The 27668-nt window shown below is 44.1% G+C and overlaps 1 long non-coding RNA gene across 4 annotated transcripts in view; it reads right to left on the bottom strand.

Moving 5' to 3' along the window:
* The window catches only part of LOC143824105 (uncharacterized), a 102996-nt gene that overhangs the window by 29453 nt on the left and 45875 nt on the right, over positions 1–27668 (bottom strand). For all 4 annotated transcript variants that reach the window (XR_013226692.1, XR_013226698.1, XR_013226701.1 and 1 more), the window contains 3 exons: positions 12534–12737; positions 11842–11935; positions 10707–10867 (listed from right to left, as the gene is read on the bottom strand). This is a non-coding gene — a long non-coding RNA (uncharacterized LOC143824105). The remainder of the gene's footprint in view (positions 1–10706; positions 10868–11841; positions 11936–12533; positions 12738–27668) is intronic.

The following is a 27668-nucleotide window of genomic DNA, read 5'->3' as shown; positions in this document are numbered from 1 at the left end:
CAGTCGTGTTACATTTAAAAGAGAAAATGAGGGCTGTCATGGCAATAGAACCACTAACTTCTGCGATCTTTCTTCATGGCTACCCCTATGTGGCTCCAAGGGCACTTTTTCTGAAGAATGATTATGGCTTATAGCTGTGGAATATACCCATATTTCTATAGGCATACATTTATGGTAAATGGGATGGCTTACAATTTCATTACTAACCATATATTTTAATGAGAAAATGAAATATAAATAAATTCGGTTTAACTAATGTGAAGATGGACATAATCACTAAACATAATAAATCTCAAGTTGACAGCTCACTCCCTACCTGATTGGCCCTCTTTGCAGGTGTGCAAAAATAGAGAAAGAGCACTCTGTCAATGAAGGCCAATCAGTTCAAATGGCCATCTGCCAATAAGGGCCAATCAGTTCAAATAGCATGCAGACAAATAACTCCCTACTTGATTGGACTTCCCTGGGGGTGTGCAGCTAATAGACAGCACTCTGTGTCAATGAGGTCCAATCAGCTCAAATTGCATGCAGACAATTTACTCCCTACCTGATTGGCCCCCTCAGAAATATACCCCCAATAGGAGAATATGAGATGGACCTCAGCCAGGAATGACCCACATTGGTAGTTTAGCCCCAATCAGGAGGGAGACCTTCTTCCTTTTTCCTGAATTGAAACGGACTGCACTCTACAGTTGTTTGGCTGCTCTATCCTTCCCACTTGATTGGGGAAGCTCAGAGGGGGGAGGGGAGTGGTGGTTGCGAAGCTCCAGCTGGCATTGAAGGAGCACAAGGCTGGAGAGGGGTTTATTTCCTGCCATTCTAGAGCTAGAGCAAGCAGGGGAGGGGGAATAGAGCATGAGACTGCTTGTTTATTTTTCTTTTCCTGAATGAGCGGGGGGGGAAGAGAATTGGGGGGGAGACAATCCAAATGGCAAATCTCAGCACATAGAAGTGATAGCAAAAATAAGTCTTGTGAGGGAATGGCAACCAGGAAGCAGGCAGGCTTTGAACTGACACCCTGACCAATCAGCGACAGACTGCTTCGTTATGTCAGCATTGGAGGTATGGGGGAGGAAGTTAATCCAGCAAAATGCAGAACCTCTACACTTAATACTGGGGCTTTGGGATCGGTTTTCTCAATTACAGTGAGTTATATCTGCTCCTGGATATTGCGGGGGAAAGGTAGTATCACCACAGATCAATCATAGATGTTGCAGAGGAAAAATTTAAAGCACTAAATGACAGAAGGAAAATCGAATAATGTGTACATGACTTATTAAAATTTGGGGATCACTAGGGATAAAAAACCCAGTGCAGATTCAGCTGAGTTTTGCCTCAATGTTTTTATGGAAGTCAATTTTGAGCCAGTTTCTTCCTTGTCTGTAAATTTTCTGTTGATTTTCTTGGCCAGAAAGATATTAACTTCCAATTTTGGCTAAATCGGAAGGATAATTCTTCTAAGCAGGGTCCCTGCCCAGTTAGAAAGATAAAATCAGGAGTGTGTATTTCCTCAGATGTGTGATAAAGGGCTTCAGACTCCTCAGTAGGCAGTGGGATACTTGTTCTTCTAGGAAGGAAAAGTGGAGGCATTAGGAAAGAGATCCAATTTCCTAAAAGCCAGAGGACTTTATGCAAACTCAATAGATAAAAAGATAAATGAAAGAAAAATAGACACTGTTTTAAGAGAAACACAGTACAAAACTGCTCAGTTTGTAAGAAATCTTAAAATCTGAAACACCGATGAACATCAAAAAGCCTGTAATAAGAACCTGAAATGGTAAAATATCTGAGCTATATATTAAAAGGCTTGATGCTGTGTTCCAACTTCCCTATTCCTCTTTATAAAATAAAATCTAAATGACCTTCTTTTGCTAAAAATGCCTCAGTGACTTTCTGCTAAAGTGCTACAAGAAAAAGGCCTCTACACCTTCTCAAAAGTTCCAGGTCTGAATGCAGCCAAAAAGATTTGTCAGCGATAAGGTGGGGCAATGAACTTCACTTTGTAACTAAGAAACCACACGACAGGGATAGCTCTGTGAAGGAACAACATGTTTATTTTGAAGGGAAAATTTACTTCAGAGTGGGGACGTGTGTAGAGGTAACTGTCATAACGCCACTGATGACAAGACCCTCTGGTCAAAATCCTCATGATTGAAAGCATGTGCGGAAGAACATAAACTGACTCCCCAACTGTGAAAATGCAGCGGGAAGGCAGACATATGAAGAACTGTGCCCAAACCAAATCCAATGATGTGGCCTGATTCCCAAGAAAATTCAGAGTCGTCAAGCATGTCGAAAAGCCCGCCAACCAATCAGTGCTGTCCACAGCCAGTTTGGGTTGCAGACTTGCAGAATTCTTTAAATACTCGACACTACAGTAGGGAAGTACTGAAAGCAGCCGAGGGTGTTTCCAAAGCAAGCCCACAGTTCTAAAAATCTCATGCCTTGCCCAGCTCTACTGACCAAAGACGTGTCCTCCCATTACAGTCAAAAGAGCAGTATGGCTGCCTCTGGCAGGAGATGAGAATGAGCTGAATGTTAACTAACACAACCAAATGGAAGGGCATTTCCTGCCCGGAAGAGAAAGACCTCATTCTTGGTCATGAAACTGTCCAACAATGAATGGAGAAGAAAAATCCGTCTTTTCAATGAAGTTGTACAGGGAGTCTTAGCAGCAGCTGGGGGAGCCTGTGTTTGTTCTGCAGCCAGTACGGCACACGCAAACATCCAGAGCAGCAGCTGAGATGCTGTGTGGTTTTGTTTCACAGCCAGTACGAACACACGCAGCAGCCATTGAAAAGCTGTGTTTATTGTTTTGGGGGATTTTTTTTTAATACAAAAGTTCTTTTTTTTTTAATCCTTTCCTTTTGCTCAGATGAATCTCTGGAATCTTTCCAGCCATGTTTCTCAACGCCTTTTGTCTCTGGAAATCAATAATGAATGAATGAAAGAATGAATGAGCAAGAGAAAAGGGGACATTTTGTGCAAGTCTGAAGGCCAGCCTTTTCAATGGCTGCCCCACACTTCTGAAACAGGCTCCTGGAGGAGGTTTTAGCAAGGTTGTAGGGCAGAGGTATTTCAGGGAGAACTGGGGCCACCCCACATTTGGGCATTGGTGGAAGTGAAAGGTGCTTTGAATTTGGTTTGTAATGTAAGGTGACCAGATTTTAACATTGGTAAAGCAGGACACCATTGACCGGGGGGGGGGGGGGGTCTTGATTAAAATTTGTTCTATATGGAGCAACAAATTTTTTCATAGAACGCAAAAATAGTATTGTAATATATTGTAATAGTATTGTAATAGTATTGTAATATATATATATATATATATATATATATATATATATATATATATATATATATATATATATATATATTAATTTCAACATAAGTACAATTTGCCAGGTGCCCCCAAATGTCCCTCCAAAAGTGGGACAATCTGGTCACCTTATTATAATGTCCTTTGATATCTGTTGTTTTCATGTTTATGGTTTTATCAATTGGTTTGTTACTCACCCACCCTGGATCCTGGGATGCCTGAGGTAAAGGGAGGCATGTAAACATTTAAAATTAATAAGCTGTCTCAGTTCCACTTCTATCACAAGGTGCCTGTTGTGGGGCGAGGAAGGGAAGGCAATTGTAAGAGACTCCTGGTAGAGAAAAGCAGTGTAAAAGAAAAGAGCCAGTTTGGTGTAGTGGTTAAGAGTGCGGACTTCTAATCTGGCATGCCAGGTTTGATTCTGCGCTCCCCCACATGCATCCAGCTGGGTGACCTTGGGCTCGCCACAGCACTGATAAAATTGTTCTGACCGTAATATCAGGGCTCTCTCAGCCTCACCCACCCCACAGGGTGTCTGTTGTGGGGAGAGGAATGGGAAGGCGACTGTAAGCCGCTTTGAGCCTCCTTCGGGTAGGGAAAAGCGGCATATAAGAACCAACTCTTCTTCTTCTTCTCCTCTTCTAAAAAAACCTAACTTTTCTCCTTTTGAAAAAGCTAGTCTGGATCCAAATCACATTTTATTTGTACCTTTGTCACTGCTGGATTTGCAAGGGCTGGGAACAAGACATAAATTTTCAAAACTGATTTATCAGAGGTGAGAATAGGACGTCTGCACCAGAAGCCGCCGTCCTTCATCCAAACAACCCTCATCTCTTTGGAGAAGTATGATCTGTCTATCACCTCAGATTCTTTTTTCATGTCCTTGCTTTTACTGAACAAGCTGTACTGCTTTGCCTATTCACGCTTTGTGTATTTACAGCAGATAAAGAAGAAGAGTTGGTTCTTATATGCCGCTTTTCCCTACCCGAAGGAGGCTCAAAGCGGCTTACAGTCGCCTTCCCATTCCTCTCCCCACCACAGACACCCTGTGAGGTGGGTGAGGCTGAGAGAGCCCTGATATTACTGCTCGGTCAGAACAGCTTTATCAGTGCTGTGGTGAGCCCAAAGTCACCCAGCTGGCTGCATGTGGGGGAGTGCAGAATCGAACCCGGCTCGCCAGATTAGAAGTCCGCACTCCTAACCGCTACACCAAAAGGGTGGCGTTAAACATCACAGTGAGGCCAAAAAGAACTTTAGAGCTCAGTATGGGGCAAAAACCTACAGATATTCCTCCAGTCTTTCCCCCAGTGGTCACATCTATTGTGCAAAATCCAAGAGGACCAACTTCAAACAGTGTCGAAATGGCTTGTGAAGAATATCCCGGCTGAGTTAGATTTGGCGGGGGGGGGATCTGCCATTTGCTGACAAACACTCCTTCTGAAATCTATCGAGTCAGTGTAATCACATGCTTGTTTGTTTTAAATCTGCTTTTCAGCTCAGAGGTGCTCAGAACTTGCAGATGTCTCAAGCAGAAGTAGACACTCATGCGGCGATCCTAAGAACTGTTTCATGGGAGCAAGCCCTATTAAATAAAATGGAACTTCTGAATAGACAAGGGCTGATTCTGCACTTACGTTGTTTATTCCGTTGTGGGTCCTTGGGAATGTTCAGCCTAGAGAACAGGTGGATGAGGGGGGACATGCTTGCTCTCTTTAAGTATTTGAAAGGCTGTCACTTGGAGGAGGGCAAGGATTGGTTCATGTTGGCAGCAGATGAGAGGACCCCCAGTAATGGCTTTAAACTGCATGCAGAATGGTACCGGTTAGTTCTTAGGAAAAAACATTTTCACAGTCAGAGTAGTTCAGCAGTGGAATAGGCTGCCTAAAGAGATGGTGAGCTTTCCCTCACTGTTGGTCTTTAAGCAGTGGCTGAACAGAAGCTATTCCTGGATGTTTTAGGCATGTCCAAGCATTTCCACACATGGATGCCATTCTACAGAGAAGGATGATAGTGAAGACGACGTAATGTATGTGGGGACTGCAATAAACTAGTGTTACTGTTATTTTCAGATGTAAATCTTTTCAATTATTTTGCACTGTGTGCTTGTGGAAAGCTACGGTGAAATATTTATCATTCATAGAATACACTACACCCATGACTGAGAATGATTTATACGTTCCGTCAGTCTAGGACCATATTAGATTTACATCGGCAGTCTAACCCTCTTTTCATAACACTATACACATTTCAGTAATTTAAACTGCAAGAGCAAAGCCAACCTGATCCTTTATACTTGAACATATAAGGGGAACAAAGTTACAGATTCTCCCTTTAGGGAGTAACATGTATATTGTACAGCTCAATCAGTTATAAATATTAAATATCCTAAAACGGCTTATGTTTCCTTTTTTATTTATGACAAACTTTTCCTTTTCTGCATTTTATGGCTTTTATATTGGCTTGTGCAAAATTGATAAGTTAAGAATAATACTAACTTTGCGGTTTATATTACTACAGAATTCATTTCTCGCTACCTCCTAACTTTAAAAAACACATTTCCTACAAAGCCTAAGCAATAGCTGCATCTGCTATCTACCCATCTGTTCTTTTCTGAACAATTAAGATGTGCTTACTTTCCCATTATTGTCAACGGGTACAGGAAAAAAATATTTTCTTCTACATGACACCCTCTGATCGTAGAACACTAGAGTAATATCAGGGCTCTCTCAGCCTCACCCACTTCAAAGGGTGTCTGTTGTGGGGAGAGGAGTCTCAAGGCGACTATAAGCCACTTTGAGACTCCTCTGGGTAGAGAAAAGCAGCATATAAGAACCAACTCTTCTTCTACAGTAATATCAGGGCTCTCTCAGTCTCACCCACCTCACAGGGTGTCTGTTGTGGGGAGAGGAAAGGGAAGGCGACTGTAAGCCACTTTGAGACTCCTTTGGGTAGAGAAAAGTGGCATATAAGAATCAACTCTTCTTCTACAGCATACACATCATTCTATTGTCACTCTGGTAAACATGAGCAATCACCAGGATCTCAACCCAGGCCAGGGCCTTTTGTGTCCTGGCCCCAGTCTGGTGGAATGAGCTCCTGGAAGAGCTAAAGGACCTGACGGAACTGGATCAGTTCTACACGGTCCCTAAGACGGAGCTTTTCCACCAGGTATTTACTTGGGGCCAATGAACATTGAGACGACTGATCAAACATGAGCTGGGCTCCCTCTGCATGGATGTCCCCAGAATCTGAATTTGAGTTGAGACCTAAATGTGCTGTAACAAACTAATTGGTGAAATGGCTTCTGTGTCTGATTTTTTTTTAAGTACGATTTTCTTATTGCAGAATTTAAATTATTGTTAAATTTAACAGTCATGTGTTGATTTTACCATGTTTGTGATCATTTTGAATGTTGCAAACCACCCTGAGCCGGCCAGGAAGGGTGGTATATAAATTGAAAGATAAATGAATACAATATAGAGATAAATTATAACAATCTACTGCAACACACTTCAAAGATTAATAATCTATATTTAGTAGCCAAGGGCTGACTCCTGTGAAGGCTGGCAAATCTGTACAACAGGGTCAGCCTCTGCTGGAATATGGAATTCACAAAACCCAAGGGAACCCATATGTTTACAGATAAATTGTGCTAAAAACCCTTATTGTGGATAAATGCCCCCCCAAATCACAAACATTATATACACCCCTCATGATTTGGGATGTTGAATCCCTTTGTGACTTGCTGCTTTCTTCCCCAGTGGGCAGGTTAAAGGGCATGCAGGAGGAGGCAGGCCAGATGGCAGAGATGGTGACGAGAAGAAGGAACATGGGGCTTCTTGTCTTCCTGAGTCCTCACAGGTTCCCCTCTGATTCAACATAATGGTTCTACACAAAACTGGGCACTGTAGAACCAAAAGGGTGAATAGCCAACAAAGTCCATGTAGCAAAGGAAGAGATAGTAGGAGCAATAAGGTCCCAGAAGGAAGATGCCTATGGTGTTACGATGCCTATTCTTTGAGCTTACAAGTGGCATCTCACCAACTCCAAGTGCCACAGGCAGGGAAAGTGAGGTAAAGCCTCTGGGGACAAGGGCAGAGAAACTAGACGGGCACTGACCTGCCCAGCTTAGCATACAGGTTAACAGTGGCAGCCTCTTATCTGGTGAACCGTGTTTGATTCCCCACTCCCCCACATACAGTTCTCTTAGAGCTGTTCTCTTAGAGCAGTTCTCTCAGAGCTCTCTCAACCTCACCTTTCCCACCAGCTGTCTGTTGTGGTGAGAGGAAGGGAAGGCGATTGTGAACTGCTTTGATGCTCCTCCAGGGAGTGAAATGTAGGGTAAAAACCTCCACTCTTTTTCTTCTTCTAAGCTACACCTCATCATTGTGGCTGTGTCCCAGTATAAACCCCAGCATTTGATAGAGATGTCACTCTGACAGCACACTTGGTTCTTTATTAATATAATCTTTAACCACTCGGTGTGTGGTATCATATTTCGCTAAGGGCCTGGGGGTGGAGAGTGGGCAGGGCCAGTCCGGGTGAGGGCTCAATCAAAAGCTGTGGCCTTGCTGGTGGGGAGGGGTCCAGGAATGGCTTCTACAGGGCCTGCTGAGCACACCCACTGCCTCGCTGGGTGGCCAGGTGTGCTGGGCGGCCGCGGAGAGGGAGAGGGCCTTTCAAAGCCCTTTCTAATGAAAGGGCTTTGAATCTAGTATATAATAATTCTTTATACCACACTTTTCTCTCTAGTGGGAATCAAAAGCAGCTGACAGCTGCTATCTGAGGGACTGCTTATCTACCTAGGCCCCCCATCAATAGCAAGGCACAAAAATATCATGTGCAGCTTTCCTTTCCATGTCTCTAAGTCTTCTTTGCCTTCTACATTTAGAACTCATATTACAGTGAGGTGATTTCTCCAGCCTTTCCATGAAATCAGGAAGCTGTTCAGCGTTAAGAGACATTCAGTGTACAATAGACCTCACCAGGGAGTTACTCTGAGGAGTTTTTTTAAGTATGCAGTGAGAGTGACAGCCGAACCTCTGAAGCAATATATTTCACCAAAAGAAGACAGGGTCTTTTCAAGACCCTCCCCATCTCTCAACATCCACAATCCTGCAAAACGGGCTTTGTCACCCAGCACTTTGACCCAGTTGATCTCAAGCTTTAAAAACACCACAGGGCAACCAAATAACTATCGCCTCTAAGCTCCACAGCATTTCCAAAGTAACCTGTTTTCATGCAGGGAAGGCACATTCAACTTTGATTTTCATGTTGTTTTTTAAACTCCCCTTCATTTAAACTCGGAGGTCAGCCCAACCTATTTGGCTTCCGCCCCCTCAGCTGAGTGACTATATTCTAAACATAACATCATACTCTGTAAACTATTTGAATAAACCTCCTTAGGAAAAAACGTTGCTTCCTCCACGTGACCTTATCAGAGACTCGCAGTTCGCATGGGGAAGCTCCATTGTTGAAGTCCCGTTAGCGCTGCAAGGCTAACTTGGTGACAAACCAGTTGCTTATTAATGAGGAAGGGTTGCTGTTGACTTCCAGAGCCCAAATGTTGCCAGTAACATCTGGTCTCAGTTAGACGCTAATTCTAGCACTTTAGCTAATATTTACAGACATAGCAAGTATTGGCATGTTCCCAGCATTACCTACACAATCCACGGTGCTCTGTTTTGCAAAAAAAAAAAAAAAAAAAAGTCATTGGTATTAGTTTTACATAGTTAATCACTTTGGTATGATTTGTAAACACGTGTACCATTAATTCCCTACTAGCGTTGTCAACCTCCAGGTAGGGTCTGGAGATCTCCTGGAATTACAACGGATTTCAAGGCTACAAAGATCAATTCCCCTGGAGAAACTGGCAGCTTTAGAAGATGGACTCTATATTATACTCTGGTGAGGTTCCCCCACTGCCCAGCTTGGGGTAGATGTTAGGAGCGTGGACTTCTAATTTGGGGAGCTGAGTTTGATTCCGTGTTCCCCACATGCAGCCAGGTGGGTGACCTTGGGATCGCCACAGCACTGATAAAGCTGTTCTGACTGAGCAGTAATATCAGGGCTATCTCAGCCTCACCTCCCTCACAAGGTGTCTGTTGTGGGGAGAGGAAAGGCAAGGTGACTGTAAGCCGCTTTGAGCCTCCTTCGGGTAGAGAAAAGTGGCATATAAGAACCAACTCTTCTTCTTCAGTAATATCAGGGCTCTCTCAGCCTCACTTACCTTCACAGGGTGTCTGTGGTGGAGAGAGGAAAGGGAAGGCGATTGTAAGCCTTTTTGAGAACCATTTGGGTAGAGAAAAGCGGCATATACTACTACTACTACTACTACTACTACTAGTAGTAGTAGTAGTAGTAGTAGTAGTAGTAGTAGTAGTCCAAACCCTTCCCTCCTCACACCTCACCTTCAAATCTCCATGAATCAGGAGTTGACAACTCTACCATTCATTTGTTTCATATTCAGAGTTCAACCTTACTAATATATAGTTCTAAGTGGGTATCAGAATCACATGGAGCTGAAAGACACCACAAAAGAACATCCTGTCCAGCCGCCCACCTTTATGGAGACTTAAAAATCACACACCCCTAACAGGTGCTCATTCAATCTCCTCCTAACGAAAGAGACTCCACCAGCATCCGAGGCAGCATGTTCCATCTACAAACAGCCCTTACAATCAGAAAACGCTTTCCAATATTTAAGTAGCATCTCCTTTCCTGTAATTTGAACCCATTGCTCCTAGTCCTTGTCTCTAAGCCCACAGTAAACATGTTGCCCCTCTCTTCAACATGTCTACCTTTTACATAATCAAACACAGCTATCACATCACCCCTTGCTCTTTTTCTTCTCCACAATACACATGGGAAGTTGTTGGATGACCAAGAACTCTTGGCCTTACCTACCCTACAGGACTGTTTCTTTGAGGCTAAGAATGGGAAGAGGGGAGTGTGGTGTAGTAAGCCACTTCAGGGAGAAAAAAGTATGCAAGCAACAAATGTGGTTGTCATAGAATTCAATGGAAATTAGCATCGTAAATAAATATCAGTAATGGCTCCTTAGAAGGCCAGATCCTGAAGATGAAACTCAAATACTTTGGCCACCTCATGAGAAGGAAGGACTCCCTGGAGAAGAACCTAATGCTGGGAGCGATCGAGGGCAAAAGAAGAAGGGGACGACAGAGAATGAGGTGGCTGGATGGAGTCACTGAAGCAGAAGGTGCAAACTTAAATGGACTCCGGGGAATGGGAGCGGACAGGAAGGCCTGGAGGATCATTGTCCATGGGGTCAAGATCGGTCAGACAGGACTTCGCAACTAACAACAACAACAACAACAAATGATATTGGAGGGAAACGATAAACATTTGAAAGACAAAGGCAACTCACAGATGCACATATTTTGCGCAGGGCTCTAAGAGTGTTCCTGAATTTTCTGAAAGCCTCCCTTGAAATACTCGAGAATGGTAAGCCATCCTTTTGCCAGACATATTTGGTCCACTTGGCTGCACTAACACTTTTGAGGATGGATTGCATAACTTCTTTCAAACCTTTTTAAAAAACAAGGAACAAGGCATTGTAGTTAAAACATAGCTGTAAATTAACACGCTCCAAAGGAACTTGACACGATGATGAAGACCATTTATTTTAAATTATAGGCAACCGCTTCTGAACAAGAAAAGAAAACATTCAAGAAGTATGCATGCATCAGCTTCCATCATTGTACTAAGTAGTAACATGCATTTAAGGGTTCCTTACTCCAAAATAATCAACTGCTGCTTTGCTAGGGAGCAACTTTCAAATCCCTTTTGTGAATACATGGGTTGGATCCAACCAGCTTTTCTGCTGGCCCAAAAAGGAAGATCATGGGACTAGTGTAGACCAGGGGTAGTCAACCTGTGGTCCTCCAGATGTTCATGGACTGCAATTCCCATGAGCCCCTGCCAGCAAATGCTGGCAGGGGCTCATGGGAATTGTAGTCCATGAACATCTGGAGGACCACAGGTTGACTACCACTGGTATAGACAACCCACTGACAGGACAGGAGCTATAGAATAAGAGAAATCGGAAGATGTACTCTTCCTTCTCACATCAGCAGATCTGAAGCTAGTTTATAAACCACAAAAACATAAACACACATGAACAAATACAGACATTTCCATTTAATCTCCAGCCTAGCCCTTTCAGACCACAGAAAGAATGCTATGAAATCAGTATTTGTTGAGGTAAACCAGGATTTGAGTGGTTGTCTTTTGGCAGAATCCAGATTTGACGAACTAACCAAAATTAAAACAAACCATGATTTCACATGATGTCTTAGTGGTGTATCCAGACTACATTTTCCATCAGTGTTATAGAACTTTCCTCCCTTTCCCTTCCTACTGAAGCCTACTCACCCGCACAAATGCTGCTCCTGGAAGACACAGGACCTCGAGGAACAGCAGGAGGAGAGATTTCAGCAGGAAGAGGATTCAACCCAACTTAGTTTGGATTCAACCTAAACTCTATTGTGTGTTGTACTTACAAAGCACTTTACAGAAGAGTTGCTTGTCTTCATCCCTTGATTTATGGTGGATATTTCATTCTTTCTGAACCTGTGGTGGTTTTTCTGCATGTTTCTAAGAAGTCAACACACAAGGTTTTGTCTCAGAGAGGATCAACACATGCTTTCCAGTTTATTTAGTATAAACATAATCACTTCAAGTACATTGTTTTAGGGGCTGCCTCACCCAACCTTAGCCTCAAGATACAAATCTTGCAATTTAGGGCACATGCTGGAATTCCCCTCCCCCCACTGTTTCTTTGGACATCCTGCAAACATCACCTACTTGAATATAGGTTATTTCTTCTTCTGACAGAGATGCTGGTCGTTTCTCCCACAGACTTCTCCACATCATGATGGTAGCTATATTTTTCACTTTCTCCTTATTTTCGATTGCACCCTCTCAACTTTTTTTTCCTGATCTTGTACAATTTTGAGCTTTTGTGTGCAAGTTGATTAGTTATTTTAAAATTGTTCTTTTAATAAAAATCACTTTCATTTATTTTGGTACGGTATGGTTCATTGAGAGTTTTTAAGAGAATAACCCTGGTATACACTGGTGGAAACCCCACAATTACCTGCCTTTTGCTAAATCTCCAAGTAATTTGCTAATTCCCCCATCTAAATTCATGAGGCATCCAATTTGGCTAACACAGAAGTCAGTTTATAGGTACCTCAATGTATTTATTAAATTTATATCCTGTTCCTTTTCCTTCATCGAGCTCAAGGTGGCATAGAAAGGGTCCCCAAGAGATCTTCCATTCAGGCACTGACTGGGTCCACAACTGCTTTATCTAGGTTGTTGCCCATGTCCCATTAGACAATAACCTAGGACCAGTTTTTAGTCAGCAGATATTCTGGAAGCCACAAGGACAGACCTGCAGACAGAGACACAATAAAAATATAAAAAGAGGGTCAAAGGGTCATGAAATGCAAGAGGCACTCTCATTTCTCCGCAATGCACATATCAAACAAAATAATCACAGTGCCCATTCACAAAAACAGTGACGGATAACAAAGAAATAGGACAACCCAAGTTTCCACAAACAGAAGGAGTTTCCAGAAATGTGCCCTCTAAAATGTGCTCTCCGGTGCCCTCTGAATTGATGCTCCTGAGACTCAGTGGACCTTCCAGAACATGTGGGATAGGCCAGGGACTGCTGGAAGAAAGGGGAAAATCAAGCAAAATGCTCTGTGAGGTTGAGCTTGCCCAAAAAGGAGGCTTACCCAATATAAACACTCTTGGTGTTCACGGTGCCATTTGCCCTTGAGGTCCTGACCTGTTGCCGGCCATCAAAGAACATTCACAGAGGAAAGATGGACATACATTGTCTTATGCCCGCTGCAGCCCTTGCTGCGTACAAATAACCACCTTAATCTGAAGTACACATTGCAAAGCTATGCCGGCGATGTGTGTTTGTGTAGCAAGTATTCCCGTCACTGCGACCTGTGTAATAGGTGGTCCAGAGCTGGAATGCAGATGTGAAAAGCAGATGTGGAGAATGTACCTGAATAAGGCAGAATGTGTGACAGCGGGGGCCTGGGAAAGAAGCCGTGTAATGACCGTGTTAAGATGTTTTAATAAAGAAGTTACCTATTGTAAATAAACCCATATGTCTTATAATCCATTGCTCCGTTCCTTCACAGGCATCTGGCGGAGAGGCAGATTTAGAAGTCTTTGCATTCATGCTATAGGCTTATTATGTTTAAGAGAATTAATGACTCCTTTTAAATTAAAGTCCTGAGGAAGGACCCTAGGTCCTCTATTAAAAGAAGAAAAGCATTTCGGTTCAGGGGAGCTGAACACACCAGCAAGAGGGTAATTAAAAGGAAACAAGCCGGCTTCCATATGTATATACAAATCATTTGCCTTGGTCGGGAGGTATAACAGCTACAGGCCAGCTGCCTTTCTAAGTCAGTGAAAAGGTAGTGAATTGGTAAATGACTGGGGTTGTGATCCAGGAAGTCCCTGGTTCAAATGTCAATACTGTCATGAATATACTAGGTAGCCTTAAGAACTACTGTTCTGTTACCCGCAGTCCCGACCCCACCAGGCGGCCATAAATAGGCCAGTACTGTGGTGTTGCTTAAAGGGTTGTTACTTATAGCTGTTCCGGAGGTAACACAGATCAAGGGTGTCGGTGTGGCAAAACGTTGTTAGTGTGTCAGTGGTTCTGTGCTTGTGCTCTGCTCCACAGGTTTCCACAAAATTCTTTCAGCTGTGGTATTATCCAAACTGAGTCAAGAGGTACAGATTCTAAGGAAAGGAAAGGATTGCAATATATTTCCTCTAAATATTCTCAGTGCCCTCTTATTTCTCTCTAGTGAAGATCTTCAAGATGCTGAAACAGAAGTGCTTTTTTTTTAGTTGCTGTTTCAAGGGCAATGCCGAAAATAGTGATGAATTTCCCAAATAGCTTCCATTTTGTAAGCTTCTTGATTTACACAGAAATCCTTTTAACATACAAAATGCTTTATAACGTGTGCCTCGTTTATAAATGTAATACTGCCCCCTGCTCTCTTGTGGCACAGAAGCTAAGATAACAACACTGTTTGGAGCTTCAACCCCCTTTCTCTCAGTTTAGTAGTACCATCTAGGCTGTTCTGTTGCACTCGAAAGCTCACGCCCTGAATAAATCTTTGTTGGTCTTAAAGGTGCTACTGGACTCTGATTTTATTGTCGTTTCTGTTGTTGTGCATCTATCTGTTCTGCAAGAAGTGTGCACTCTGATACTTCATTCTTTTTGATGCTCAACACTTTTGCAAATGGTTATTAACTCTTCCAGTTACCTCCTGTCATTTCCTCCATTTGTTTCACTTCATCCACACAATTTTAATTTTTGATTCTCAGTGCTTGGGTGTGTGACAGACGGCTCTTAAAAAAAGCTTTGAAGTGCTGTACAAACAGGTAAAGAATTAATGTGTTAATTCCTCACAGAGCCAGAGAGCCTTGAGTGACTGTTCTGAGAGATCTGATTGGCTGTCATCAGCTGCGCAGAGAAGACTTTTGAACTGTATCCTGGCGAGAAGGGAGTCTGAATTCAGCGCTAGCTGAGAAAAGTCAAGTACTGTCAATTTTGAATTAAATCCTGACTGACAGCAGTTTAACATAGAGAACTGGGGAAAGTTGAAAAGGACAAGTAGATAGTTAGAGACTTACCCACCCCCCATTCTGGCCAAAGGAAAGGGACAGAGCTTCTGGAGAGAGAGAAGGAATTCCCCTACCCAGTCAAACAAGTGTGAAGTGTGCAAAGATCCCTGATCTAGCGTGGTTAGAAACTGCTTTTAGAAGTCTTTGGATTCAGTTAAAAATTCACGGCAAATACTGGTGTTTCAAGAGAAGGGGTTTGGGTTCCAGAAAAAGTGTACCAGCCTACCGGAAATCAAACGAGTAAGAGAATATTAAAGCAAATGTGCTAGAGTGTTTGGGAAAACACTGGAACGAAAGTCTCTCAACATAAAGATCTCGGTAACTGTGCATAGCTTATGAAATCTTCATTAGCTTGAAACATAAGAACTAACATCCGTGCATGTACTGATTTCACTTCACAGTTATCTATATTGAGTTACCTCAGAAATGTTCAACCCCGGATGTCACCTGATCTTTTGACTCTATGTTAAATAAAATATTTTATTTGTTGAATTTCAAAATGTTTCGAGTGTCAAAGTTGTTTAAGGGAGCTCCTGAGCCTTCTCTCAGGTTCCTGGGCTGAGCCAACTGCCAAAAACAGTCACAGAGTGGGACAGCCAGGGCATTTCCGCACACGTTAAATGTGGTGAAATTCTTACCTTATGTAGTCGTTACATTCCGACCCTTCTATCTATATGACCTCGCCAACATCCAGCATCTGGGCAGTAACCAGCCAGCTACCTCCTTCATTTTAAAGCGCTAGTTGGGGAATCGCATAAAGTGGATTCACCAACTTATTTAGCGCTAGCTACAGGAGAGCAACCACAGGAAACCAGCAGAGGGAAGGTATGGAGGCTCAAACACGCTAAAGGCACCCACCTCCCTCTCCCTTGTTCCCAGGGATGGAAATGTCTTTTTTTAAATGTCTAACATCCTGGAGCAACGAATAGGCAGACAAGCGTGCAGGCAACGCCAGAAATAAAATATTTTCCCCAAAGTTGTAACACAAAGCATGTTTCTCTAAAGTGCCCCCCCCAAGATTAATTTTTAGAAGTATCAAAAGATTTGTGATACTTCAAAAAGCGCTATGCACCTATGATTATATGCATAGGTGTTTAAATGGAGAAGTATGCATTTTTTTTAGGGAAAAAAATTAGTGGGCATCGTGGGGCCTTGCAATTCAAGAAAAATCCACTCCAATGCCAAAACCTGAGAATCAGATTTTTGACCTTGTCCCATTTAGGTAGTCCTGGGGGGAAGTGTTGCAATGCCACATACAAGTGGCACAGGAACATGATTCCCACAACAGTAGACTGGTGTTATTTCTTTTCTCAGATCTCCTCCATAGATTGCCCTGAAATGACTGCAGTTGGTAAAACAACTAGATTTCTACTCACAAGATCTCCTTCTCAGCAATATGATCCTTAAAAATAAAATCCCCTGTTAAAAAGAGTTTGGCTACTCCTGCCCAAGAGGAAATGACTGCTTGAGAGGGCAGACTCTATGGCAGGGATGGCCAACTTGTGGCTCTCCAGATGTCCATGGACTACAATTCCCACGACCCCCCACCTGCATATCTCCATCGACATCTGGAGAGCCATAGTCTGGTCACCCCTTCACTATGGCATCACATTCTACCTTGGCAGCCTCCCATCGCCAAACTCTGCCTTCCCCATTCACCACTCCCAGATCTCCAGGACTTTCTCAGTGCAGAATCCAAAAACTCAAACCTGGCCCAGGGCACACGGATAATTGCGGCTGCCTACCTGTTAGACCCTGGCCCCAGATAATGAAGTACATCTTAAAAACCTGACTAGCAGAATTCTACACATAAATCAAGAGTTCTTGCGATTATGGTGGGTTAGCAATATCACATTCTAGTGGAGGTACCCAAGTGGGGCCCAGGTAGCTGGCCAAGGTGGTCTCAAGGTCGGTGTATCAGTTCCCTGGAATTACAGCTCATCTCCAGACTAAAGAGACCAGTTCCCCTGAAGAAAATGAGTGCTTTTGAGGGTGGACTCCATAGCATTACAGTCCATTGAGGTCCTTCCCCACCCCAAATCGTACCCACTACTGGCTCCACCTCCAAAGTTTCCAGGTATTTCCCAATCCAGAGCAACCCAATCTGAAGAATAGTCACAGAATGCTTGGAACCAATCTCTCTCTCTCTCTCTCTCTCTCTCTCTCTCTCTGTCTGCGTGTGTGAGACACACACACACACAGAGGACATGAAAGGCAGTTTTTGAGACAGGTAACATGCCTGAGTTAGATGGTTCTAAATTGTACGACCTGTGGAGTTCTGATCAAGAGCTGTGATTTTGGGAGACGCATTCAGCAGCAAACCTTGTCCCTTCTGTGCCTTATTTTTATACTTGCTCTGTAATGTTCCCTTTCTGCATATGGCTATAACCAAGAGTGCAGTCTGCTTGAAATCTGGCTTCATAGCTGTAGTGGGGAAAGAGTTCTGTCGAGATTTCAAGGGAAGCATCTGTTGAGAATTAGATAACGGTATCATCACTAGCTGTTCTGAGAAGATAAAACAAGGTTGAAACGCAAGATGTTCATTGCTCTGTTTCTTTTTTAATGTGCTCCTTCCGACTTGAAAATCTCATGCTTGTCCCTAAGCAAATCTTATTCAACCCCAATTTGTCCCAATGATATGTGACTGTTGCGTGCATTCATAATTGCCTTTCTTTGTAGCTTTAATTGAGGTACCTTGCAATTACTGATGTATTTATTTTTAATTATCATTTCTCCATTGTACTGGATAGCTCTATTCAGCGTCAGCCCTGTCAGAGTCATTTAGAGATATTAAACGGAAACCTCAGAAGGGTCTAGTGCAGCTAAAGAATAACGGATTAAGGAACAGAATAGGCAGGGGCTCGTCACCCCCATAACAATATCAGGAATCCTTATGATGTGGCAAAGAAAGCAGAAAAAAAAAGATTATTTTGCTGTCTCCATTGTGTCTGCTAGCTTGCTACAAGTTCAGGTTATTCAAATGGGTCTGATAATTGGCCACCCCTTTGGTATGTCCTAGAACGGAAACCGATTTGGCTCTCAGCTATGATCCATCTGTTGCGGATAAAGACGCTAAGAGAGCCAGTTTGGTGTACTGGTTAAGAGCGTTGGCCTCTAATCTGGGGAGCCAGGTTTGATTCCCCACTCCTCCACACGTAGCCAGCCTGGTGATCCTAGGCTAGTCACAGTCCTCTTAGAGCTGTTCTCACGGAACAATCCTGTCAGAGCTCTCTCAGCTCCACCTACCTCACAAGGTGTCTGTTGTGGGGAGAGGAAGGGAAGCCACTTTGAGACTCCTTTGGGTAGTGAAAAGTGGGGTATAAAACCCAACTTCTTTTAAGCTCTACCTGTAGTCAACTGCTGAATTTGATAATATCTGCTTGAAACCTCTGGTTCTTTTCAGGACTCTTTTAGCCAGTTAATCCTTGCAAATATTTACAGGATCCTGACTCCTTTCTCCTTGGATCCCGGGAAAATAATATCATAAAGTGATAAGAGGTCCTTTGAGACAGATTATTAAGTCGTCTCTTTTCCTCCCTGCAAGCAGGAGATGCTTTTCCTCCTGAAGAAAATGGAAGTGTATGGTGCCCCACCTTAAAGAAAGGAATCTACCTGCTGTTTGCTTGGAAAATTCAATTCCTCATGACTGCAATCCCAGTAGTCACCATTTGGTGTCACTAGTGAGCACACAGGTACAGTTTAGCAACTGTGGAACTACAAAGTCCCAGAGGGCTCTGATCTTGCTGGGCAGAGCATTCCACTAGGCCAGGGCCAGGGCCCAAAAGGCTCTGGCTAAGGCCAGAGCTTCCCTCTTAAATGCCCCTAAATTATGGCACCCAGGTTTGGATGTAGGGATATGCAGCAGCTCTGAAACACTGGACTTCTGGGCTGTCTTTCATAGCAGTGGTCCCCAACCCCCGGTCCGGGGACCAGTGTCGGTCCGTGGATCAGTCAGTACTGGGCTGTGCCTGACTGGATGGGGGGTACGCTTCTAGGTAACACTGTGTGTGAACGAGACCTTGGGGTACTTGTGGATTGTAAACTAAACATGAGCAGGCCGTGTGATGCAGCAGTAAAAAAGGCAAATGTCATTTTGGGTTGTATCAACAGGGGCATCACATCAAAATCACAAGATGTCATAGTCCCATTGTATACGGCACTGGTCAGACCCCACCTGGAGTACTGTGTGCAGTTCTGGAGGCCTCACTTCAAGAAGGACGTAGATAAAATTGAAAGGGTACAGAGGAGAGCGACAAGGATGATCTGGGGCCAAGGGACCAAGCCCTATGAAGATAGGTTGAGGGACTTGGGAATGTTCAGCCTGGAGAACTTGAGAGGGGACATGATAGCCCTCTTTAAGTATTTCATTTGGAGGAGGGCAGGATGCTGTTCCCGTTGGCTGCAGAGGAAAGGACACACAGTAATGGGTTTAAACTACAAATACAACGATATAGGCTAGATATCAGGAAAAAGTTTTTCACAGTCAGAGTAGTTTAGCAGTGGAATAGGCTGCCTAAGGAGGTGGTGAGCTCCCCCTCACTGGCAGTCTTCAAGCAAAGGTTGGATTCACACTTTTCTTGGATGCTTTGGGCTGATCCTGCGTTGAGCAGGGGTTGGACTAGATGGCCTGTACGGCCCCTTCCAACTCTATGATTCTATGACTCTATAACTCTTCCCCCAAGCATGCAAAACCCTGATTTGGATGGGGACCAGTATGCAGCAGGAGAAGGGGCTTCAGTCTAGGGCTAATTCTGTACATGGAAGATAATTCACTTTCAATGTGTTTTTGCAGCTGAATTTTCGTGTGCAGAACAGGAAAATCTACTTCTAAGGTGCACTGAAGGTGCATTAACCCTTGGGTGCAGAATGGGCCTAGTATTGATGGGCTACAAGTGAGGTCTGGTTTCAGGGGGAGGGGCATGGTAATAGCACATTTTTCTGTTCATGCAGAATTTCCCGGCTGATGATTCATAAAACAAGTGTACTATAGGTCCTGGAAGTGGGGGGGAGGGGAATCAGTGCAGATAAATTTTGGTCTACCCATCCAGTTGTCATGAGATGTTGCAATGCAGCCCTAGAAGAGGGGGGGGAGCTGGAGAGGTGTGAGGAAAACATGTGACTGGTGATGTACCTTACACAGTCTGGGGCCTGCATATTTGAGGGACCGCCTTTCTGCAGATGTTCCCCAGAGAGCTCTTTGATTGAGCAGTGCTAATCAGCTAAAGCGGACACGACTTCGCACATAACAACAACAATCAGCCAAAGATCCCTGGGCCCAAGGAAATTCGTCTGGCTTCAACAAGAGCCAGGGTGTTTTTGGCCCTGAGTCCTGCCTAGTGGAATGAGGTCCCAGGAGAGATCAGGGCCCTGTCAGAACTCTCTGAGTTTCACAAGGCCTGCAAGACCAAGTTCTTCTGCCGGGCCTATGGTTTAGGCCAACTGGACAAGGAGAATTATATCCAAATCGCAGGCTTCCCTCCTACCCCCCTCTGTTCTCCCTTCTCCCTCCTAAACCCAGCATCTGACTGGCTACTAATTATTATTGTTCTTGGCTGGTGCAACAATGATTAGATGTGGTTATAAATTCTTAATTGTTTGTATCTGTTAATGTATTGGTTTTATTGAGTTTTTACACTATGTAAGCTGCCCCGAGATGTTATGTCTGAGTGGGGCAGTATATGAATCCCTGAATGAATGAATGAATGAATGAATGAATGAATGAATGAATGAATGAATGAATGAATGAATGAATACAGAGCCACTGTGATGTAGTAGTAGTTTAAGAGTGGCGGGCTCCAATCTTCATTCCCTACTCTTCCACATGCAGCCAACTGGGTGACCTTGGCCTAGTCACAGTTCTCTCAGAGCTCTCTCAGCCCCACCTACCTCACAGGGTGCCTGTTCTGGGGAGAGGAATGTGTGGTTATAAGCTGAGTTGAGACAACTTTGAGCAGGGTACAAAAAACAGCTCTTTATCAGTTTGCATAAGAATTTCAGGTGCTATTTTTTACAATAAAATAGCTGAAAAAAAGCTGCATCTCCCCTGATGGTATATCCAAGAGGTATTCTTGGAGAACTCAAGGAGGGAAGGAGACAGTCTGTTGTTTAAATCTTTAATCTCTGTATGTCTTTTCATAATATCCCAGCCCGATCTCTGTATGGCTCCTTATTTCATTTCTGAAATCCAATAACACAATTAACCATCTATCCAACCTTGGGGTTGCAGCCATTCTTGGCAAGATGTCAACCTTGTCATCAAAAGCACTCCCATTCCTTCTCTTGTTGCTACTTCCTCAGAGTCAAAGATGTAATTCATCTAGGTCTGTGCTCCTAATTGCCTTATTATCTTCCTCGCTACGGAGGTTGAAACTTTTTAACATATTGTTGCCTCCTGGCCTCAGGAAAAAAATATTTTTATGATGTGAAGGCCATAAGTCAAACGGACCCCTCAGAGGGAGTTCTAATCTCATCTTCCCCTTTGGGCTGCATTTCCTCAGAGACTGCAGTTTAATTCAAGAATCAGCGAAAGCTTTCTTTCTTTCTTTCTTTCTTTCTTTCTTTCTTTCTTTCTTTCTTTCTTTCTTTCTTTCTTTCTTTCTTTCTTTCTTTCTTTCTTTCTTTCTTTCTTTCTTTCTTTCTTTCTTTGCCCAGTGTACCTGAGAGACTGTCTCTTCGCCTATACCCCCAAAAGGGCATTACGCTCCATCACTGCCAACTGCCTGGTGATCCCTGGCCCCAAACAAGCATGTCGGTCCTCAACGAGGGCCAGAGCTTTTTCCGCCCTGAAGAGATCAGGGCCCTGCCCAAACTCCCACAGTTCCGCAGGGCCTGCAAAAGGGAGCTCCTCCACCAGGCATTGGGCTGAGACCGACCACAGGTCCCCCTCAGACTTCCCCTCCATGGCCTGAACCAGTCTGGCCTCTCTACGGGTCTTAGCTAAGTTTCTGTTCTTGTTATATTGTTGTTGTTGGGATCACTGAAGTTGTGTTGTTTAGAACCACTGTTGGATTGCTATTGTTATATTTGACTATGTTGTATGTTGATTCGTTCCATGTATCCCCTATGATGTTGTATGTAAACCGCCCTGAGCCATATGGTATAGAAAACAAATTAATAAAATAAATAAATAAATAAGAATAATCATAGAATCATAGAGTTGAAAGGGACCTCCTGGGTCATCTAGTCCAACCCCCTGTACTATGCAGGACACTCACATCCTAATCGCTCATCCACTGCAACCTGCCACCCCTTCAAGCCTTCCCAGAATCAGCCTGTCCATCAGATTGCTATCCAGCCTCTGTTTAAAAATTTCCAAAGATGGAGATCTCCTACTGATATTGTTATTAAGACTTTTGATCATCATTATGAAACTGCCACAAATACACACATGCACACACACACACACACATACACACACATGAAGTGGACATCTCCCAAACCAGACCATGTTTTTCAATATAATGTAATGTAAAGTTATTCATTGACATCTATTTTCACAATGTTCTATTCCCAGCCTCAGCTAACTGAAATCTCCCAAAGTGCCTAACATTCTGTTGGCAAAGCATATGCTCTTCCCCGGAGCGCAGATCTCTCTCAAACCAACAACAAACATCCAGCAAGTCAAAAATATTCTAAATCACTCAATAATTTATAATAAATCTGTCCCCCTTGAGCACAGCTACATTCACAGATCCACAATGTTCCATCAAGAACCTTGTTGTATTTTGAAAAATCAAAAACACAAGCTAGTATTTTCCTTCCCTGTCACCAGAAATTACTCTTCTTCTTTATGTGGGAAGAGCAGTATGATAAGAAATGAAAGAGAATGTCCTATGACTGTCATTACCCATAAGACTGTATTCCACTAAGCAGCCTAGTTGAAATGGAAAATTGATAGAATGAATTCTATAATGTGCTTCAGATGCAATTTTTTTCCACAGTGCGAAACCCTTTCAGAATAAAGCTGCAATGCAGGGACTTCAGTGGGGTATAGTGCTATACAGCAGGCTTTTCTCGATGGTCCTGGAAGGGTTTCCTGAATGGGTGGAAGTTAATTAATTTTTAACATATTTTTAAATGTGTTAAATAGTTACTATAGAATCGCCAAGGATCGGACACGACTGAACGGATGACATCATCATCAAATATTTACCGGGTGATATGACCATATATGGTCATGTCAACCCGCCCCCACCAAAAATGGCCAATGATGGGCCTGGAGGCAGTAGGGAGACAAGACACTCTGGGTGGGCGTGTCCACAGCTATGCTTCCCAACCATATTCTGCACAATTGTACCACTCCTGGGGGTTCTTGCAGCCTAAATAATTGTTCAGGGGGTTCTGAGTGGGGAAAAAATTGAGAAAGGCTGCTGTAAGGTAAGGTTCTGGACAGATCGGAAGAATAGTTGCAATGTTGGAATATTCACAAACATTCCATCTGCCGAGTAAAGTCGTGGGCCTTCAAATGCTCAAGAAATTATAGCTTTCTGTCTTGAAGAAGAAATAATGGAGGGGACCTCACACAAGTTTAGGAATGGCTGGAGCTCTGTAAGGTTGGAAAGTACAATGGAAGGAGGAAAACGAAACGCTAAGGGAGCTTAGGGGCAGATGTTCTAAAAGGAAGGAGGTTATTAAACAACTTATTGAAAATCAATATTCAGAGGAAAAATGAGTGTATAAGGAGGGATCTGCCGGATAGGAGATTGGGCCAGGAAAGGTCCTAACGAAAGCTCTTACATTCTATTCCAAGCATTACCACAATTTCGACCCTTCTCAGCCTTCCACTCAAAAGTGCAACCTGACACCACTACCGCTTCAAATCTGCATACCTTCTCAGCATTTCACTCAAGAGCACTGTCACGCCAAGGCCTTAAATACCTGGATTGAAACATCCAATCACCCCCCCACACACACATACACACACACCCTTTCTTGTTTTAATATCCAACCTGATGAAGAGTTCTGGAGAACTCCAAACTTGAACTCCTTTTGTCTATCCCAGGGGTAGTCAAACTGCGGCCCTCCAGATGTCCATGGACTACAATTCCCAGGAGCCCCCTGCCAGCGAACTTCTGTTCATGAAGGATTCTGCTAAAGCAGCCTTTCTCAACTTTCTTATCACTGAGAAACCCCTGAACCATTCTCCAGGCTTTGAGCGAATGCTGGCAAGGGCTCCTGAGAATTGTAGTCCATGGACATCTGGAGGGCCGCAGTTTGACTACCCCTGGTCTATCCTAATAGAAAGCTATTTTGCTACTAGAACTACCAGCCTCCAGGTGAGACTTGGGGAGCCTCTGGAATTAAAGTTCCTCTCCAGGCAACACAGATCAATTCCTCTGGAGAAAATGGCCACTTTGGACTCTGTGGCATTATAACACGCCGAAGTCTTTCTCCTTCCCAAACCCTGCCCTCTGCAGGCTCTGCCCCCAAAGTCCCCAGGTTTCCCCCAACCTGGAGTTTGCAACTGTTGCAACTACACTGTTTGTGTAGTCCTCTTAATCAGTGGTCCCCAACCTTTTTATCACCGGGGACGACTCAACGCCTTTTACTGAGGCCCGGTGGGAGGGGGGGTAGTTTACTCCTCTACTCTCAACCACTGCCCTAACGCTCTCTGGTCGCTATGGTAATGTTTAAACATCCCTTCAAAATAAGATACAGACACGCCACAACAATGAACATACAGAACATTTTATTTTCATGGAAATTTTAACTCATGACAAGGACAAATCAATGGGAACCCTGAGCTTGTTTCTCTGCAACGAGATAGTCCCATCTGGGAGTGATGGGAGACAATGACACCCGAAGTGTGTTGTAAAGGGCCGGGGGGGATGAAGTAAAGGGCCGGGGGGGGGGGGGAGAAGGCGTCCTTCGGGACCCACCTCCAATTAGTCGAAGGACTACATGTGGTCCGCAGCCCACAGGTTGGGGATCGCTACTCTTGATAATTCACGGAATAGGCTGGACCAACATGACTGACATTGCTTGGCGTACATCTTGCAGGAGAACAAAAAATGTGTAACGGATTCGACAACACGAGCTCGCCACAGGAGGTAACTTCTGTTCATGAAGGATTCTGCTAAAGCAGCCTTTCTCAACTTTCTTATCACTGAGAAACCCCTGAACCATTCTCCAGGCTTTGAGAGACCCCAGAAGTGGTGCAACCATGCAAAATGAGGTTAGGAAGCATAGCTCTGTACACGCCCACTCAGAGCCCCTCCCATTCCCACCCACCCCACTAGGTCCATTATTGGCTGTTTTGGGAAGGGGGTCAACATTACCATATGTAGTCATATCACCTGATAAAATATATACAAAATTAATTAGCTCCCAACCATTCGGGAAATCCTTCCAGGGCCCTCAAGTAACTCCAGGGTTTCACAAAAGCCTGCTTGAGAAAGCCTGATCTAGCGCCACTGGTCAGCTTTGGAGGAAGGAAGGAAGAAGGAAGGAAGGAAGGAAGGAAGGAAGGAAGGAGTTGGTTCTTATATGCTGTTTTTCTCTACCCGAAGAAGTCTCAAAGCAGCTTCCAATTGCCTTCCCTTTCCACTGACCACAACAGACACCCTGTGAGGGAGGTAAGGCTGAGAGAGCCCCAAGATTACTAGAGAAGAAGAAGAGTTGGTTGTTATATGCCGCTTTTCTCTACCCGAAGGAGTCTCAAAGGGGCTTACAGTCGCCTTCCCTTTCCTCTCCCCACAACAGACACCCTGTGGGGTGGGTGAGGCTGAGAGAGCCCTGATATCACTGCTTGGTCAGAACAGCTTTATCAGTGCCCTGGAGAGCCCAAGGTCACCCAGCTGGCTGCATGTGGGGGAGCGCAGAATCGAACCCAGCATGCCAGATTAGAAGTCCGCACTCCTAACCACTACACCAAGCTGGCTCTTTGCTAAGTGAGACCAATTTACCAGAACCAAGAACCATAAGACAGGATACATATTTATTGTAGGAAGAAGGAACGGAAGGTACAGAATCCAACGCAATGTTGGGAACCCTCGTGGCAGTAGAAGCTTTACCATTGGAAAGGGACCGCAATTGAAGGGGAAAAGCAAAACATATGGGACTCACATTTCACCCCTCTTCAGAGCTAAAAGACACCGATTAGCCAGAACAGTAGCTGGAGGCCTCTACAGATTTGGAAGTCATAAGGCCTCTACAGATTTTTAAATTGCCCCCCAAAATTATTGATACTAAATGCTTTGCTGGTTTTGTGCCTGTTTGAAAAGCTTCCCATCTCTCAGGCAGACGTGAGAAATAAAATGGAATCCAGCGGCTGAAAGAGCATGGGAATGCCTACATAGGCAAACCAGTTCTTTTCTGTATACAAAACAGACTTCAGGGAAAATGTGTACACACAATACAATTGCGCAAAGCATTAAGCCTTAGGGATTATTCCTCTCATATCTTAAAAAGAATATAGAAGAAAATATTAGATTAATCTTGGTACTGATTCCCTCAGCAATGTGCTTTAGACCCACCGACCACCTCGTGGCTGTCAGAGGTTCAGAGACCAAAGGAAACAAGAAAATCTACACCTTCTCCCGAAGGCTCCTTAGACGGATGAGAGATTTATACTCAGATTTGCAGTTTTGATATAAACTGTTCTACCAGTTGGATTGCCACCCATGGCACTGAGGATGCCTCAGAGTGTACTATGTGAATGAGAGAGCCATATATGAAGTGATCCTTCTCAACTGACATGAAGGTTTCTTTTGTTAGGAACAGCAATTCGAAAAAAGGGAGATAACTAGGGGGGTTTCCGCACCCATTAAATATAGTGAAATGCTTACCTTATGTAGCCGTTAAATTCCGGCCCCTCCATATAACGTCGCCAACATCCAGCATCTGGGCAATAACTGGCTGGCTACATCTTCCATTTTAAAGCACTAGTTGGGGAATCGCATAAAGTGGATTCCCCAACCTATTTAGCGTGAGCTACAGGAGAGCAACTAGCAGGCAACCATCAGAGGGAAGTTATGGAGGCTAAAACATCCCGCCCCCACAACCATCTCCCTATCCCTTGTTCCTGGGGCCGGGAACGTCTTTTTAAAAATGGTGAATATCCTGGAGCAACGAATAGGTGGACAACTATGCAGGCAATACCATAAATCAGTGGTCCCCAACCTTTCTGAGGTTGGGGACCGGCAGGGCATTGGGGCGCGGCCCGTGCGGGCCACGGCCACGCATCGCCCGCACCCGCGGGCCGCGCCCATGCATCGGGCCGCGCCCGCACATTGGGCCGCGCCCGCACAGGCGCGGCCCGGCCCTGATTCCCTCTCCCCGCTCTGCCGCAGTAAGAAGCTTCCCGGGCCGCAAGCTTGCGGCCTGGGAAGTTTTTTACTGCGGGGGGGCAGGGAGAGGGAGCCGCGGCCCGGCGCCATGGCCTTCGCGGCCCGGCACCGGGCCGTGGCCCGCAGGTTGGGGACCACTGCCATAAATAATTTGTCCCCAAAGTTGAAACACAAAGCATGGCTCTCTAAAGTTCCCCCCCCAAAAAAAATTCAGGAACAAGATTAATTTTTAAAAGTATCAAGACGTGATTCCATAAGGGTGGCATTCAAAAAGCACTATGCATCTATGATCTATACATAGGCATTTAAACGGAAAAGTATGATTAAAAAAAATATATCAGGCATTACAGGACCATTAAAAAATGGAGAAA

This window comes from Paroedura picta, chromosome 1 (assembly GCF_049243985.1).
Source record: "Paroedura picta isolate Pp20150507F chromosome 1, Ppicta_v3.0, whole genome shotgun sequence".
Classification (NCBI taxonomy): domain Eukaryota; kingdom Metazoa; phylum Chordata; class Lepidosauria; order Squamata; family Gekkonidae; genus Paroedura; species Paroedura picta.
The sequence above is the reverse complement of the archived record's forward strand: the minus strand, read 5'-3'. Positions and strand labels throughout refer to the sequence as shown.